At 39.6% G+C, this 19,440-nt stretch overlaps 1 long non-coding RNA gene across 2 annotated transcripts in view; it reads left to right on the forward strand.

Annotated features, from left to right (window-relative positions):
- LOC125912436 (uncharacterized) overlaps positions 1–19,440 on the forward strand; it is a 147,527-nt gene that overhangs the window by 96,091 nt on the left and 31,996 nt on the right. Inside the window, exon 2 of one of the 2 annotated variants that reach the window (XR_007454740.1) lies at positions 2,826–2,867. The exons of the other annotated variant lie outside the window; for it this stretch is intronic. This is a non-coding gene — a long non-coding RNA (uncharacterized LOC125912436). The remainder of the gene's footprint in view (positions 1–2,825; positions 2,868–19,440) is intronic. 2 annotated transcript variants of the gene reach the window in all.

Genomic DNA, 19,440 nt, shown 5'->3' on the forward strand with positions numbered 1-19,440 from the left:
AGTTCCTTTTAGCATTAAAAGTCCCTGATGTGGAGCCTGACAGCAGTACTTCTGCATTTGCTACCCTTCTGTTGACCAGAATCTAGTAGTTAGGATCATTTCCAAACAAGGACTACAGAGAGAAAAGGGGAGCCAGGCGACATATCGGTGGATGCTGTACAGAGCGACAGGGAACTGGAGGGGGGAAAAAATGTCTATGTTTGTGTCCTGACTGGGTGAGTAACAAGGAGAGAAGGGAGGGGAAGGGGCCCAGCAAAGATATTTCAGTCAATTTTCTCCACAAATAAACAATTCCACTCTTAATAAAAAGAGGTTTCTTTTTATGATTGCCAGCTAAAGTGCACATTCTCCACAGTAAAGCAGCTTTTAAAGCAAGTTTAAGGGGTTAGAAAGGTCTAGAAGATTTTATAACTAGCTGCCTTCTGCTTTTATGCCCTGCTAACATCACCATCCTCCAAATGCTTTCCTCCCCTCAACCTAAGGGAAGAGCAAATTTTCATTGGTCCAGATTAGTGCTGAGTGATGACTTTTTTGGCATCCGTATCAGAGTCAGCTCAGTCTACCAGTTAAATTTCAGGTTCACAGATCTGAGGGTGATGTTTTGGCTACTGACTTAAATGTGTTAATTTTTTAACACTCACCAGGTCGCCTTTTGAAGTTAACACCCTTTTAGGGAAAGTAAGGGAAATTCACACCTCTTCAAAGGCAACTGTTTTCAGAAGACTTATAAGAGTGTGGTGTATGTTGATCCATGTTGAAGCTCATCGCTTGGAAAAAGCATAAAAAGTTTGCTCTGGAGTGTTCTTTTGAAGATCACACATATAAAGAATGAGTGTGTTCGTTTGTTTAAAAAAAAATTTATGTAAGATGACGCATATGATGTCCCAGTACTAGAAATTCCTCATGGGATCTGAGGTCTCAAGGAGAGTCACTGCACATTTTTATGCACGTTGTCTCTGCCACCAGATTCCTGCTGGCAGACTCCTCTCAAATTCCTCTATACTATTAATTTTTAAAAATCCCTAGCCCTAGCCCAGAGTCTTGTCTTGAGGATATACTCAATAAATGTTTGTTGATTGCCACTCCAAAGTCCTGAAAAATTTGGGAAATTTCTTTCCCATCCTTGCCTTCATACTTGTTTTGGTCAGTAAGTCAAAAGGTATCATATAGGCCAATAGCACATGAAAAGATGCTCAACATCTTTAAGGAAATGCAAATGCAAATCCAAACCTCACACCCGTTAGAATGGCTACTGTCAAACAAAAGGAAAAAGAAAAAAGAAGAAAAATAGAAAGTACCAAGTGCTGACAAAGTTGGGAGAAGTTAAAACCCTTGTGCACTGTTGGTGGAAATAGAAAATGATGCGACTTCTATGGAAAACAGTACTACGGTTCCTCAAAAAAGTTAAAAATAGAATTACTATGTGATCCATCAATTTCACTTCCAGCTATATACCCAAAAGAAGTGAAAACAGGAGCTCAAACAGATATTTGTATACCCATGATCTTGGCAAAGTATTCACAATAGCCAAAAGGCAGAAGCAACTTAAGTGTCCATCAACACATGAACGGATAAACAAAATATTATGTATCTACACAATGGAATATTATTTAGCCTTAAAAAGGTGGGAAACACTGGCACATACTATGACATGGATGAACCTTGAGGATGTTATGCTCAGCGAAATAAGCCAGTCACAAAAAAGACAATGTTGTACGATTCCACTTATATGCAGTACCTAGAATAGTCAAATTCATAGAGACAGAAAGTAGAATGGTGGCTACCAGAGGCTAAGGGGAGAGGTAAATGGGAATTGTTTCATGGGTATAGAGTTTCAGTTTTGCACAACGAAAAGAGTTCTGAGGATCGGTTCCACAATATGTAAATGTTCTTAACGCTACCACACTGTATACTTAAAAATGGTTAAGATGGCAAACTTTATATTATGTGTGTCTCACCACAATTTTAAAAGGGACATCATCCAAAAAATGAATGAAGCAGTTATGTAGGTGAAATGCAGAAGGGTGCCCTAATTCCCTCTGGATCTTAAATGTGAATGATGTAGGTCACAAATAAAATATCACTCTGATTTTTATGAGCTGCGATATTGGAATTGTATCAATTTCAGAGTCCATTAACTTTTGATAACCAGGGTGGTTGCTGATATACAGTAGAATCTTTGTATATATATGTGTGCAGGTGTATGAGCACACCCAGGCCCCACCACACCATGTGTACCTTAACTGGTGATATTTACATGAAGGCAAAACACATGGTTAATACTAAGGGGGTGATAACGTTTGTTCCTTTAGAGCGAAGAGCTGGCAGTTGATGTGATTTAAATGCAACACGGCAAATATTTAGTAGTAAAATGTTCGTTTTATCAGTAACACTTATCTCTCTAAAATGGAGCCTGAAAAAAAAAAAGCCACGGCTCTCTTTCTAGTATTGCTCCCTTCATCGTGCATTTCTCAGTTTATTCTCAATTAGACACGTCAGTGCAGTTTTGTAACCCTGACATAGAAAACATCACTGTAAATAATATAGCTGGGAATTTGGAGAAAATATGCTATTAGGGAAGAACATTTTTTCTCCTTCCTTTCCTATTTTTTTTAAGGAAAAAAAATCCCTAAACACAGTGATGAAATGTTTTATGTCTGTACTGTCTGCGGTAGGAAGATGTGGAATTAAGGAGAGCTATAAAATATAAAGACTCTAGACCTGCATATGATTATCCATATTAAATTGAAGTAAATTCACTTTATATCATTCACTGTGAGTTTTCACTTGCAAAATAAGGTTCCACCCCTGCCTTGTCTTTGCAGTTTTCACAAATCCAAGTGCCTGAGAAGATTTGGGAACTCAGGGTGAGTTTTGGTTGCTTTTATGTTGTCAAAATGTTAAATTGAACTTTGTTAAAGGTAATTGATTCAAAATAATCAAACTGGATTGGCTTTTCTAGTCATTATCTGTCAGCTGATGAGGAGAGGCAGAGTTCAAAATATCTGGATACTTTGGATAAAATCCTTTTTGGTCAAAAAGTTGCAAAGAACAGGTGTTCGTGAAAAACTGTGACTTGGTTCCTGAGTGGAAAAATGTGTGTGTGTGTGTGTGTGTGTGTGTATTCCCATCTATTGAAACCAGAATTAAACATTAATGCCTTATACTTCAGGCATTGTAGATGTTTTTCAGGAATCCCGTCAGACCTCTATCTTTCTTTTCTTCAAACCCATACCTGACCAATAGCCAAGTAGTCACCATCTCATTTCACATTTTCTTGTCTATTACCATCTTCCTAGTTTATGATCTAATTATTTCTCTGGTCAAGTTAGTGTGGTCTTATTTCTGACTCCAGGATTTCTCCAACCAATATATATTTTTCATCAGTGCAAAATTCACCTTCATTCAGTCATCTGGTTTTCACCATGCTCTTCTCTGGCTGATATAATTTCAGTGGTCTGCATACCCACTACATTTAGTCCAGCACCTTGGTTTTGCTTTGAAGTCCTCCACAATCTGGACCCACCCAGTCTTTTCAGACTTATCTCCTACTATCCCCTGTGAACCCTCCCTTCCAGCCACACTTGGCTTTTTGATGGTTTCAGTCTCCTTTCTCCTGAGCTTCTGCTATTTCTTCCACCTGGAATCCAAGCACCAGTTTGTTGCCTATTGAAATCATTTCTTTAGAACCCAAAACTAAATGCTATTCTTTCCATGAAGACTTCCCTTACCACTTTGAATGAAAGTGATACCTCGTTCCTCTAAATTCCTGAATCAGGCTTCTCCCTCCCCTTCATGTAACGATACTGAAGATATTTTGTAACTTCACTTTTTTGCATATAATCCATTAGTTCCTACTTTTTCTTTCAAGAGTTCGGCTTCACTCATTTTGACATTTTCATAGGACCTAGTGCTTTGTGTTTTATACAATGAATATTTGTTGACAGAATATCTTCGGCTTATTCAATTTCCAGTTTATTGGGTAAATTTGTTGAGCTAGTTTAATTAATCAAATTCTCAGTAGAGAACAACCATGGACTTTTAGACCAGCAAGCTGTAGGTGTTGGGAGATGAAGAGGCTCTGACAAACAAACCCCAGGCCATCGGGGGACCTGAGTGAGAAAGCCAGTGCATAGGGAAAGGCTGCCAGTATGCAGCCTTCACTCCAGCTGGAGACAGGGTCCCTTACACTCACAGAGCTATAATAAAGAGGAGAGCAAATATAGCTTTCATGATTCTTCAGCACCTGACAATATTCCATTAGATACAGGACACAAATCTTCTTTACAGTCCCTATTTTCTTGACCATTTTTTCTCTCTGCTCAGAGACGTTCCTTTCTTCTGGTCTGCTGTTTCTCTCTAGCAGCTTTTAGACTTTACTTTTTGTCTTTGATGCTCCTAAAACTTAACTATCATAGGTACAGGTATAGGGGTTTTTCCCCCTGCTATCTTTATTATTTGGTAATGTATAAGTCTTTTTAATCAGATGTGTTTCATCTCTATTGCTGGTAAATTCTTAGATATTTCACCAAATATTTTTGCTCTCATTTACTTGTATCTCTCCTTCTGGGTCTTCTATTACCCGTATCTTGGTATTTCCTCTTCTATCCTCTCTATCTTGTAAACTTTCTTTTATGCCGCCCCTTTGTTTTCTGAGAGAAACTCTTGACCAGCTCATTAATTAACTCATTAACTCTTCCAACTCATTAATTTATTTTTGAGATGTGTCTGCCATTTTACAGATCTGTGAAGTTCTTTTTTCTGCCATATTTTTCTTAGATTTTGAGTTGATTTATCTTTATAGTTTGTAATTGTGTCATGTTATCAATATACCAACATACCTATTTCAGAATGTTTATTATGCTTATTTTAAATTCATATTCTCTTTGACCCACTAATTTCACTTCATATGTAAAAAACATGTAGTTTTGGTTTTTGATCTTTCTTGGCTTATGTACCCCAAATAGTTTACCACTTTTAAGAAGGAGAATAATAGCTATACTTGTGACCTTCCACTAATGGCACAGACCTCTGTACCATCTCGATGTCACCCTGTCATTCTGGCTGTCACTGGGCTGAAATGGTACTAATATTTTTCTGCCTCGTGGTGGTTTTGGAATGGGTAATAAGTACATCTAAGAATCTCACCCCCAACATATTACTTCACTATTATACAAATATTTATCCACTCTGGGCTGCTCATCTTTACTTTCCCCACATGCAGACACCCTGGTCCAAACATTTTCTGACTCCCCAGGGGTTTCTCACAGCTTTGTTTTCTCAGATCCATTAACTTCAATCTTCCTTTTGTGGCATCTCCAGGGTAAAGTTCAGTGTATCAAGCTAATAGATATGTTTATTAGCCTCTCTTAGTTATTTTTATATAATTTCTCAATTAAAAAATCTTACCCATTTTTTATGTCCATTTGCCAAATGAGCTATTTTAGGAAGGAATGCTTCTTTGCTTTTGTCATGATAGTAAAGGTTGTCTTGGCTAATGTGTTCTTGGCTGACAATGTGAAGAACAGATCCAACTTTGAGGGGACATGCCCGAATCTTAGGCTACTTAAAAGCCTTAGTATATAAGTCAGGAGTCAGTCAGAGAAGTAGAACCCACAAGATAGATAGATAGATAGATAGATAGATAGAGATATATATAGATATATGTAATAACTATATATTTGCAAGGTTTTATATATAATATATATGTTAAATACACACACACACACACACACATGTATACCAGTGGGACAGAGGGAGAGAGAAATAAATTTATTACAGATATTTCCTTCTTATATAATTAAGGGAACAAACTAAACAGCTGTTTAATGCTGCTGTCTTTACCTGTTATGCTAGAGTTTGAAGTCCTAGGGGCAGGGAACTGAGAAGGGAAGATGGATGTAACATGTAGGAAAGCAGTAACAAGCTGGAACCCACCAACACAAGTTGGAACCCACAGGTCAGTTCTCTTCATGGGAACCCCTGTCAGTTCTTATTGCCTATAACCTTGTTGATAATCATGTTTTGCAGAAGTTAGTTCCCCTCCTCATTGAGTTTAACATCTGTCCCAGGAGCTGAGGAAGTTGAAGGAAAATCCAGAGGAAGAGAGAGTAGTTGTGGGCCCAGCAGCTACCCCACACCAATGAAGTAAGCCAGATCATAAGTAGACAAAGAGCATGAACTACAAAATTGCCTAGCAATACTGCCCTGACCTTTTGAAAATGTAAACACTGTGACCACTCGTTCACTTGAATCCTCCAACTGTGACTCATCATTGCCTGGAACAAACAGGAAGGGAATTCTGGGAAATGTAGTTCAGCCTCACCAAATCACTGTGGCTCCTGATTCTCTCATCATATTCCACTTGTCAGCTCTATTAAATTATATGTTAGAATGGGGGTGCCTGGATGGCTCAGTCAGTTAAGCATCACACTGTTGGTTTCAGCTGGGGTCATGATCTCACAGTTCGTGAGATCAAGCCCTACATCGGTCTCTGCACTGACGGCATGGAGCCTGCTTGGGATTCCCTCTCTCCCTCTCTCCACCCCTCCCTCCCTTGCTCTCTCTCTCACTCTCTCTCTCAAAATAAATGAATAATAAATTTAAAAAATATATGAAATGTTAGAATGCCTTTCCAATGCCGAAGGAAATGGCTAAACTGCTATCCTCCTACCCTTCCCTAGAATTTCTGCCTTACATTGACTTCTCAAGATTTCAAAAATCAATTTCAACTGACAAAAAAAAAAAATAGCGTATCAACCAGGGCCCTGGCAGACAATAGATGGCCCCCTCAAATTAAGTAGACTTCAGGACAGTTTACTAATTAAACATTCGTGGGCAGGGTATAAGGGAGCCACAGGGATAGTCAGGGCTCTGGGGCTAATAACAATGGTGCTCTTGCCATACTCTTACCCAAAGGGATAGGACAGGCCAGTTGCCAGGACCCTGTTAGAGAAGGGTGCATAGAAACACTGCCTTGAAGAACCAGGGACCTTCCATTGAGTGACTGACACAGCCAGTTCAAGTCATCTCTACAAATTGATGAACCAGAAGAACAAATATTTTGACCTCTCTCTCCTTCCTTCTGTTCTACCATGGGGATTTCCCATTGACTAGACACAACAAAAGCCAAAGGACAAAATGGCCCATTCTCATTCTCCCAGGGCAGAGAGTTGGGTGAAGAAGAGTGGAAACTGTCTGAGGAGCAAATAGGCAAGATTTAGCAAAGCCATCATCATCATCAACCACACAAAAATTAGAAAGACCTAAAAATTATGTAGGCCATCTACGTTATTTTAGAGATGAGGAAAGCCATGTGTTGAGTAGTTGTGATTTATCAGAATTTAGGATCCCTTGACATCAGTGATATCATCTTCATATCCCTCATACCTAGCACAATGCCTGCCTCACAGTAGGTGCCCCATAAATGTTTATTTACTGATTTGGTTGAATTGAATCAGATTATTTAAGACAGAGCCACAATTTGAACGCCACTGTCCTGAATGCCAATTGTACACCACCACCTGCAGATATCATTTTAATTTTCAAATATCAGAAACACTAGAAATTGAATAATTTAACTTTCTTTTTTTATTTTATTCCCACCCCTCTCATAAACAACATAAGACAGAAAGCAAGAAGGACGAAAACGCAGCGGGCTGTGTGATTTACCAAATTTGTAATTAGCCTCTAGGTAGGCCCAAATAGGCTGCAACACTCTGACTCGTGTGGAATCTTCTAGTATTGAGCACATTGAGTGCTTTCTCATGCCTTCACAACTCACACTAGCCAGGCAAGTGCTGAAGCCTTCTTACATTTGGAAAATGACTCCATATTTCTAATACTAGTTTTTCGTTTCAACTATGTGTAAATGATTTATTGTTGTAGCAAATCAGATCGTGATAAGATAAAGCTTTTTAGAGGTCATTAAAGAGTTTGGGGGAAGTTCCTACAAAATGCTAGTCTTACATTGTCTGAGTGATAAGGCAACTTAACAATTTATGTCAAAGTTTGCAAAATGTGTTTGTCTGATAAACAGTTTGCTCTGCGGGCATCAATCATACTTGCTCTCTGTGGTGTGTTGTATTTTTCATGAAGTGAACTTTAGTGACTTTGCCCATCTACAGGTTTTTGAGATTGTGGCATGCTAAGGAGAGCTTCTCAGCTCCCCCTGCACAGGTTCACTTCAAATCTCATAATGCAGCCACCATAAAGCAGGCTGCCAATGCAGGCAACCTCCGCGGGGCTGGTAAGAAAGGAAAGTCTAAGGAAGCTGGTATCATTGGCAAGAGAAAATCCAAACAACCCGTAGATCAGGGAAAATAGATATATTAAGACAAAAAAATAATAAAGAATAAAAAAAAAGATAAAGCATGCATGTGAATGCACACTTCTACACACACATTTCTAGATGGCATCCGGATCCACTGGATGTGATAACATTCTGTAAGACTGTAAATATTCATAAATACGAGGTGCTATATTGGGAAGCATTCCCGATACGAGGTAGAGAGCTGATTCTCACTTTCAACTCTGGTCCTTGCTCTGTGTCTTCATCTGGAAAATGAGGGTAATAATACCTGCAACATGCACCTTGTAAAGTCTTTTCCATTCGCAGGAAGCATAGGAGCTCACTTTGCAAACTAAATCGCTATGCAAATATAGGCCATCACAATAAATGTTGGCTCAGGAGAAAGGATATATTTATTGTTCTTCCGTCATTTAAAAAAAATAAAATAAAACACCCAAGACCTCAGGACAACTTCGGTTAACATACATTCAGCTTTCTCAAATCTCACCATTTTAGAAGCATTTGCAACTGCTTATAAATCACTTCTCAAAATTGCCCTGAGCTGAAATGATATTTCTGAGCGCATGTTAAAAGCCTATAAGTGCTTCTGTTCTTGAACAAAGTGAAATCAGGTTACGTTAATAGAAGTATTAATTAATTTGCTCTAATTTTATTCAGCAGAATTAGCATTATTGAAAAGTCTTTACCATTCTTGAGTACCCTAAAGTATGTGAGGCTTTAGAGATGGGGCTCCAGCAGCAGCACCTACCAGTGAGTGTGAGAGCCTATGGAAGATTATTCTCTAATTTGGAAACCTGAGACGTACTGGGAAGTGCTGTGGGGTGTGTTATAATGAAAATACCAATCCACATTAGCTATGGTTGCCATAAGCAAAAATCTTAATATCTTGGCCAAACCTACTTAAGGTTCATGTAATAAACCCGCATTCCTAATTTTATTAGTGATGTGCCAAGTTAAGCACTTTGCTGGCCTTTGGACAGATTTATAGCTTGACTGTGCTGAATTAGTGGTGACTGACAAGAGGACATTGTTTTATAGGATGCTATTTAGATAAAAACCTGCAGGGTGTTTCTGTAATGTTGTCACTTCAAGTCCAAACAGGAAAAAAGAAATGTGTATTAAGGAGGACTCTTCATTAGCTTTTATGAGTTTAATCTAGTGCAGTCAAACGCTTCCTTATAAGGCAAGACATTTTAATGTACAGAGACAACCTTATCTCTGTTCCAGGTTTCAGGATAAAATGATCTTTTAGGCCTAATACTGCATCAGAAAAGAAAGTTCAATGAGTTAATATTTGGTAAGGACTTAGAACAGTGCCTGGCACAGAGCAAGCACACTGTCTGTTTATTAAATAAGTTCAATAAATAAAATTGAAACCCATCTTCCCATTCCACGGTGTATATGCATATGTTTACCAAAAAACAATCACAGTTAGCCACTCTGTCCCCTCTTTACCAGCATTTTCTTGCTAGTGGGATTTTGTTAGTCATTATTTTCCCCATTGGTTTTTAAAATTCAGATTCCTCTTGTTACAAGGAGGAAGATCAGAACCTTCTATTTATTCACAGACATCAGTGCTAACATTCCTGCTGGGTTTTCACACTGAAAGCAATCTGCCCGTGAGTTATGGGAGATCGTATTGGCTTTGGAGGGTTTTGGTGAGGATGTGAAGTTTGGGGTCTCACTGTACCTCTCTATTAACAGCTGAGTGGTTTTGTGAACACAGACCCTGGGGGAAAAAGACAGTCAGTCCCTTGTGATCTGGGGAACAAGTCTTCTTGAGAAACTAAAGCCATGGGCCTATAAATATATTTTCCCTGTGACCTAAATAGCTCATTGGCCTGAATGTCAAAATCATTAATCCAAATTCTGACCCCTCTCTCTTTTCTCATTAAAAAAAATAATAATATATAAAGATAACTATCTAAAGCTGGCTTTATATAGTCCCACTGCATGACCTTACTTGAAACCCAAACCTGAGATGTGAGGTTCTCACATTTAGAAACTATGTTCCTATTGCCTACATATCATTAGCAGAGGTTATGTAACAAGCAGATTCCAGCACTGAGAGGTAAGTTCAGAAATATGTCATTGGTTTTACGTGAGCATACAGACACTTTGGGGCCAGGTAGGAACTTACCAGGAATGCTGTCGTATCTTTCACTAGCATTTTCATGTTTTATCTGGGGAGCTCCAAGTATCCCAAAAAGTATTCATTATTTCTCCCAGCCTTTTTCTAGTTATACTTTATTATCTTAGATTACCCAAGCATAAACTCAGCAGCTAAATAACTTGTGCAAGGTCACCAGGAAATCAGCGGCCCCGGCAGTCCCAACCTCTGCCTTTTATGGGGTTCATTTCCATAAAACATGCCCCTTCCCTTGGGCTCTTGGCCACTTTGGTAATCTGGGTACAAAGAATACAAATTAGCATCACCTATCCTAACCCTTGCTCCTGACGTTCCTGATACTTTTGGTCAAATGTCTGGTTATAGTGCCAACTGCCTGTATCTGAATCTCGCCTCCTGCACAAACTAGCGGCATGATGTCTCTGAGGTTCCCTTGTTCACTTTTCTCATCAGCAAAATAAGGTTTATAATAGTATCTCTCTCATTGGGTTATTTTGAGGACTATGTAGGAAAATAAAGGTAAAATTCTTAGAACAGTTCTTGGCACATAGTGTCTAGTAAGTGCTAGCTTAAGGATTATTATTACCATTACTACTCTTAGTATTATTAATCTCTTTTTTGGAATAAGGAAAAAATAAGTTAGATGAGACCTTGCTCCTGCTCTATCGTATCTCTTTGATTGCCTTCTAGGCATGTATAAGGGTAAGCTTAGTATGTGCAAACACCCATCATTTCCTTCCCTTCCCTTCCCTTCCCTTCCCTTCCCTCCCCTTCCCTCCCCTCCCCTCCCCTCCCCTCCCCTCCCCTCCCCTTCCTTCCTCAAGTCCTAGATGGCAGAAGAGCCATCCACTCCCATCATTTGCCCCATTAACTGTGCTACTTGCTTTCTGGGGCCTGGATAAAGTCACATGGCTGAGATGCCACCTCTAGTCCCATTTTCCATTTGTATACTGGATTTTGTTAACCACTTTTTAAATAAAAATACAGCATGATTCTAATGTACTAAAGAGTTCCACGGATAACCATATAATTTCAAAACGATACTGATTTTGTTTATATGCAGCATAATCTTTTACAGTCCTTAGTCTTTATTTGAAACATTGCAAAGTGGATTTTTATGAAAGGTATTATAAAGGACTCCTTGTTTCTTCATAACAGATCTGAACGTTAACTGATCAGAGTTCAGATAAATAGTCTTTACTCTCCATTAAAATATTAAAAAGCCTTTGGTAAGAAACTGGCATAAAGATCCTTCATTCTTGTTTAATGAACACTTGTTGGCAAGTATAACACTTTAATAGCTTTGCAGAATGAATTTTGTGTGCGCACCCTCCATTTCCCTGTCAGACACTTGTCCAGGTGCTGGAAATTTATTGGGGGAAGCATATTTTTACTCATTAGTTTTGTATTTGATTACGGAACAGTAAAATATGAACCACCGAGTCCCCGAGGCATAGCTGTGTACATTGAGATTAGTAATTGCATGTCATGATGTTTTCCATTGGAATTTATATGGACAGATAGGATAGGTGCTTCTTAAGTAGGTTTAAAAGCAAAGCAAATTTGTATTTAATCTTTTTTGCAGCTATAGTTTCCCTAATGGAGAAAAGGTTAGGCAATATCATATATTTTAAACGTAGTTTTAATTTATTTTTTTCTCTTTCCTATTTTTTGCCTTCCCAGTTGAAGCATATCAGATTTTCATGCTAACCACTACTAAAAAAAAAAAAAAAAAAAAAAATCAGTGCCTATAAGGACAATATGATATAAAACCTGTCAACAGAGACCAGTTTTGCCCACATTCCAGCAAGCACAATGAGGAAGGATGATTATAGGTGTAGACAAGCTTCACCATTCAAACAAGGAGCTTAAATACAAAACAAAAATTATAGGTTGATCTTCCAGATATGTCTTTTTTTTTTCATCTACAAAGTCGTTTTTTTTTTTTTATATGAAGATTGTAGTTTTCCCCTTAAACAAGGTACGTGTTTGGAGGCAGATGTTGTACATTTTTTTTAGTTATGCTTACAAAAAAAAAATTATCATTTTGTTGTTTTGTGGCATAATAATAATAATAATAAACGAGGTGCATTAAATAGGTGATTTTGCTTCAGATTATGCTACGGTTAAGCAGTGCCAATCACAGTGTGCTCTTTTCTGTAAAGATGCTCATAAATGCAGTTTCCAAAACAGAATCTAATGAGGTACTTAATGGTCACAAAACTGGCACATTTGATAATTAATGTTCCTTACTGATTTTTTGCTGATGCAGCATAGCGATAAACAGGGGCACAAGTTAACTAAACATATTCTTGAACCACTAGTTAAAATAAGAGCACAAAAAGAACTTTAATACTGTTATTTACCGTAGAGTGAATGAACACTTGATGGCATCCCTCTAGGGTCAGCTAGAAAACTCTAGACAGACAAAAAGTGTCTCTTCTAAGACGCAGAAACCCCTTTTCACATGGAGGATTATGAAAGGGTTTCTGTGATTCATCTGCTTATACTATATCCCACTAATGAAAACTAAGATACTGCACTTCTAAGATCCTCAGTTACCAAAAAATAAATACAATTTTGTGAGCACTTACTATGTGCCAGGCACTTAATTATACATTTCCTCCTTCGATCCCCATAACAGTTTTACAGACAAATGACTGTCATTTTATTATTTTATTAATTTTTGTATTTCAGAGAGAGAGAGTGTGTGTGTGTGCAAATGTGACCAGGGGAGAGGGGCAGAGGGAGAAAGAGAGAGAGAGACTTAAGCAGACTCCATGCTCAGCACAGAGCCCGGTGAAGGGCTCAGTCCCACAACCTTGGGATCATGAGTTGAGCTGAAATCAAGAGTCAGACACTCAACCAACCAAGCCACACAGGTGCCCGTATCCTCATTTTAAAGACTAGATTACTGAGGCTTAGCAATGTTAAGGCTTTAACATAGCTTATTAGTAAAAGGGGCCATTTATAGGAAAAGCAGTGGTGTACAAAGAAGAGACTGCAGTCTTACTAAGCATATGAACCCTGAGTCTGGATCCACAAGTGACTGTTTATTTTCTAAGTAGACCTGAAAACTTAGATTTTCCACTTAGACTTTTTGGCCTCAGTTTTCTTACCTATAAAATGGGATAATAATACTTCATAGTGGTTAAGGACTGGAAATCATATCTGTAATTCAGGTTGGGATATGATTTGAAGACATTAAATGATCATGAAATGGTATTTCTTTCTCCAAAATACACACACACACACACACACACACACACACACAGTGCTTCCAAAGAATTCAGAAGTGAATTAGAAGACAGATACTCATGCCTCCAAATTTCAGGATCTTTCCAACATACCATTCTGTCTTTTATAAATGCAAGTTAAAGTAATTCATTGTCTCACAGAACATAAAGCAAGTTTAAAGTGTAATTGATAGACACCCAACTTCAAATGTGGCTCATGACTTGATGAGTGTCTTTAATAAAAATGCATCAAAAGTGCTCATCAACCTCATGATCCCAAACCTGGCTTTATGTGACTTTTACAACCATTTTGTAATAATATCGATTGAAATTCTGCTGTTCAAAACTCATGCAGAAGTTGATTTCCCTTTACCTCCAGTTACTAGTTACAGAATCTGATTTGGGGCATGGAGAGATGTGTACAATTCTTGACCTTACATAGAGTGGTTGACTTGAGACCCCTTTTTAATGGAGAACAATTTAGATTAAACTTAAAATATAGAAATGATGGGGGAAAATATGATCTAAAATCTTTACTAGATATTATTCTTTCAAAAGAAGGAGAGATTAGATACTGTAGTTAAAAAACTACCACTTCTAGTTTTCTCTTAAATTGCATCAATGTTTTATGGCAGATGGATCGTGTTTATTTTTTATTGTTGTTGTTTGTAAATTCCCATTGACTTCAAAAGGGGCATGCCTACTAAGAATAGTATGTGTTTCACAGCTGAGATTTAAGGGATTTGAGGGACTCAGAAAAGCTGAGAGATAATTGAAGACTCACAGGGGAGGCATAGAAGGGATCAGAACAGCAAAGGGAGGCTCAAGGAGGATTGTAGGGGCTCCAAAGAAGCTGTGAGTGGATCAGTGTAACAAGCAGAAGTCAAAGGAGCTCCTAATGGCAGAGGAATGATGAGAGAGAATTAGAATGTCTTAGGGGGACAGGAAAGAGGACACAAGTATGGACCAACCGTCCCCAGAACACTACATTCATGCTGGGCAACCTCACCCATCCCCAAGAACTAGGTCCAGCCTACATGCTGATAACTCATTCCCTTGCACAAGACCGTAAATCCAACTGTCCACTGAACATCTCCACTGGGCTGGCTAGTAGATGCTTCACACTCAGCATGCCCCAGATTGAATTCATCATCTCTCCTCCCTGACCCATAATTTAGGTGTCAGAGTAGCTCAGAGAACCTCTGACTTGTACTCTCCATTTAGAATCTTCCGGTTTTGGGTTTATAGTCTTGTACTTGGCTTTTTTCTCTGCCTAGCTACTTTAGATTGATGCTTTTGTTGCAGTGCCTGCCTGGCTTTCCAGTCCCCTTTGCTGTGCTCTCTGTCCTACAGGTCATCCCTGGGTCTTACCAGGACCACATCCCTAGAGAAATCCAGTATCTGACACATTTACCACCATGAGGCAAACTGCTTGTCTAAGAGAGGAATGTATCCCTTGATCTGATCTAGAAACCGGGACTTATTCTAGATTCCTCCCTCCTCCTTACCTTCTCTGGCTAATATGCCACCAAGTCTAATCAATTCTACCTCAAAAAGATTTCTCCCAGTCTTCTATATGACTCTTCTCTTTTCCCCCACTGCCATTTACTTGAATTCATTATTTTGTGAACGCTTGCCTGGAACATCACAATCGTCTCCCACCAGGTTGCCTGTCTGCACTCTCAATCTCCACCTCCCACTCTATTTACTTAAATTATGGCTCTAAAGTATCTGTACATGTATATCAAATTAATTAATCCAATTAAAATCATTTGGTGTCTCCCCATTGCTTTCAAGACAAAGTCCAGACTCTTTAACATGGCATATAAATTCCTCCTCAGTTTGCCCTCTTACTTCTCCAGCATCGTTTCTGCCAGTCCTCATCCAGTACGTCACCCTCCTGCTGCACTGCACTGCTTGTGGCTTAAGGTCACATGATGCTCGCATACCTTTGCTCTTCCCTCTATTTGAAATGTCTTTCTCTCAGTGCCCTTTCCTCCCACTGGCAAGCTGATGGACCACTTATTCTTCAAGACTCAGCACAAGTGTCGCCCCACCTAAAAGACCTTCCAAGAGACCCTTCCATTCACTGTCTACAGTCCTGGCAACATACCCACACCATATCACCATGGCCAAGTCTTGCCAGTAGATCCAGACCATAGAATGGGGGCAATTTGGGACTGATGACTTGCCTAGCTGAAAGATACAGGGAAGAAGTCTGGCCCAGTACATGAAGCACGGAGTGGTTGGGACAGATCCATATACTGCAGATGATAGTTGAGATCTGAAGAAAGTCAGTGAACGTTGTGGGTTTCCTAATAGGGAGATGAAGTTTGACAAAGGAAACCCAATAGTAGTTGATCAGCTTGAGGAGGCAGGTGGTTATCTGATACATGGGAATTTTGTTAGAAAGAGCAGAACTACAGTCCCTATGCTTAGGGGTAACTGAATAGCTTCATAAAATGGGGTTTGGGCTCAGGAAACAAGACAGATAACCAGTACCCAGGACAAGGATAAAAAGAGGAAACCCGTCTAGAAATAGACAAAAAGCCAGGTGTAAGAAACAGAGGCCTCCATTGAAGGGTGACTTGGAGCACCAGGTGACTTGGTGCTGTGCCCCAGAACTCTGTGTGAGAATACTTCCACACTGGCCAAAGGCCCCAACTTGGAGACCTGGCGGGGGTGGCGGGGGGGGGGGAAGGGGGGTTATTCTCCAAGGGCAAAAGTACGTCCAAAGCCTTGCTACAGCAGGGGAGCTGTGAAGCCAAAGTCAAGAAGACACCCTCCACACTCCAGCTGATATTAATTCTGGCAGGGTGGCAGTTTTTCTTGACATTTGGCCTAATTTTTTTCTTTGCTTAATTTTATTCAATGCAATTTGAGGAGCAATTATTATACCCTTACGCCTCACTTTTGTTACACCTTTTCATACTCTTCTTTAGCAAATCTCTCTCCTTGATATTTGCAGACTGCCAGTGTTTGTAAATTGTCAACACATCCCCGTTAATTGTTGCTTAGTCAGCCCTCTTTCCAGTTTACGTCCTTAACCTTTCTCTGTATTCCAGGCCATTTGTTACATAAGCAGTTGCCTAGCTCAGGCTTGCCCTCATCTTTCTGACATAGAAATACCCTCTTTAAAATGGGTGGGGGATCTCAGGAGGTGCCCCCTCAATGTTGTATGCATCACTGTTGACCACCATGGGGCAAACTGCCACGGACACATCGTTCCTCATCCTCTCTGCAGGGCGCCCAGCTCCACCCTGTTCCTGGGGAGGGAGGGGGTGGAGAATGTAGCCTCCTTCCACAAATTGTAATAATCTCCTTGTCTGGGATGGTAGTAAGCAATCAAATCACATCTAAAGGATTTCATTTTATGACTTGCTTGTTACGTGCAGCAGCTTTAAAGACAGAGTCCAGATTGGGTGTCTATTTTTGCTGAGCAAACTCAGGCAAGTGTCTTAACTGCTACAGGCCTCATTTTCCCTCTCTGTAAAATGGGCATGATACATAACTCAAAAAGCTGTGGTAAAGAGAAAATATTTGCAAACAGTACAATGTCACATAGGAATTGTTCAACGCATGGGTTAGTCCAGTTACATGTGGAAAAGCTTTCAGATTTCAGGTTCTTCTTTAGAGTGTCTTTTTTCCTTTCCTTTTCTTTTTTTTCCAGCGTTATCAAAGCTGACATTTCCTGAGACTGTAACAGTTGACAGAGCATGTTTGCCAAGCTTTGGGGGTTTCATTCCCCCAAATTCATTGCGTTCTCCTTTCCCCATGCCAGCAAGGGTGGACCTCACTGCCAATTTCACCCTTCTTCAGAAAACTGGGAAATAGGAAGTTCTTTTTACCTTTCAGTTAAAATCCTTGTCAATACGTATTCTATCTTGTTGGAGATTCACGGTCAAATATATTTGGCAAGTGCTACCCCTCTCCTCCTCAGCTCACACCAGAAATGTTGAAAGACTGTTACAGATGAAAACATAAGAGAGAACTCTGATGGCCCTGAAGTGTGTTGAGCATCAGGGGCCTGCATGGTTCATGCACATCTGTCATCGTGTTTCTTTTCATCTTTGTGCCAAACCTATAAGGTCGGTATTATTATCCCCTCATTGCATAAAAGGAAACTGAGGATCATGGTTCTTATGTTTATTAGAGCCAATTAACTGCAAAATTTGGATCTGTTCATACCATGTCTCATTTTAGTGCAGTCTCCCAGGCAATGAGCCCTAAAGAAAGTAGATTTTGAAGACTTCATTGGCCACCATATTGTCTCTTAGCAGCTTTAAATTTGAGACCATCTCTGGATTTGAATCCTGGCTTATGAACTGTGTGATCCTAGGCAGGGTTTTTAGCTGTTACAAGCTTCATTTTCTTCTGTAAATGGATATGATGATCCCTTCATGGAACAGTTGGGCATACTTCCTAATATTCATATGAGTTGGTAAACGGTGGACCTCTCCCACTCCTTCCCTTCTGTTTCAGGTCCTTGGCAAACATCTCAACTCTCTTTTTTTTCTTCTTGGACTAACCTCCTTTGTCCATGAAATTGTTAATGGTTTTTAGATATGTCCAAAGTAAAGCCCAAATCCTTGCCTCTTGTGTTAAGTGTCCAAATACCTTGAGATATGCCTCACTAAATTCCACCCAAAACACTTCATGATTTAAATAAACATAGTTCTACCTTGCTTTAGTTAAACAAGCTGCCATCCAGTGTTTAGGAAGAAGTGAAAAATGATATGGTGTTAGTTGGACAGGGAAGTGGGGAATTAATATTTTTATTTTTAATATCATAGAGAGTAGTCTCCACATCACCTCCACCCCCACAGTATTCAAAATTTGTATTCAGTTACCTCATGCGTGTCATTAAATTGTGTCCATAACATCAGAACTGTTTTTCAGAATTGTTTGGGAATCAACCAAACAATTTCACTTCCTACCTAAGCTGTAGGACTTTTTTTTTTTTACTTAGAATATTAAAACCAATTTCCTGAAACCAGGAAATACCACCCAGTTCTTTCTTTCCTGATTTTGATCTGCCCCCAAACTGATAAAGCTGGTTAGCTGGTATCTGTCAAAACCTCTGTTGTGAAGGCAGGTGGCAAAGAGGACCAGACAGTCCTCCTCAGACTTGGTTTAAAAAGCAGCTCCTCCTCTTAAAGTCCTGCGTGACCGGCAGCAAGATTCTCAGAGTCTTAATCACCTCACCTATGAGACCAGAGAGCGGTCGTTCGTTCTTCCATCAATAGTCATGGCATGAGGGGCGCTGCTCTAGGCACCAAGAATACCACAGGGAACCCAACACAAAAACCCTTGCTTTCAAGAAGCTTGTATTCCAGATGGGGAGGCAGACATTAACAAGCAAAGAAATAAATAATACATAACCTAAAACATGTCAGATGGCGAAAAATGACATAACAAAGCAGGCTAGGGACAACATGGAGTGCTGGGAGGATGGGGATGGGCTGCTGTGGGTACAGAGACACAGGAGAATCAGCATTGCCTGCCTGCTACCACGAGCCATGTGCAATGGCTACCGTTTGTAGAAACAGCCCACATTCTAGAACTAGTGTGATAAAAGTCAATCTAATCAAGCACAGGGTACTGCCCACCCCACCCCCCGCCACTTCCATTTTAGTGTCAACGTAATATTCCTTGCTTAAATCCTGATAGGCGGACTTCCTCACCCAGTTTTAAAAACATTTGCCTTCTTCTCCAGTCTGCAGGAACTATCTGAAACTCAAAGGAGTGCAAGTTGTTGGGTTTTT

Source organism: Panthera uncia, assembly GCF_023721935.1.
Source record: "Panthera uncia isolate 11264 chromosome C1 unlocalized genomic scaffold, Puncia_PCG_1.0 HiC_scaffold_4, whole genome shotgun sequence".
Lineage (NCBI taxonomy): Eukaryota > Metazoa > Chordata > Mammalia > Carnivora > Felidae > Panthera > Panthera uncia.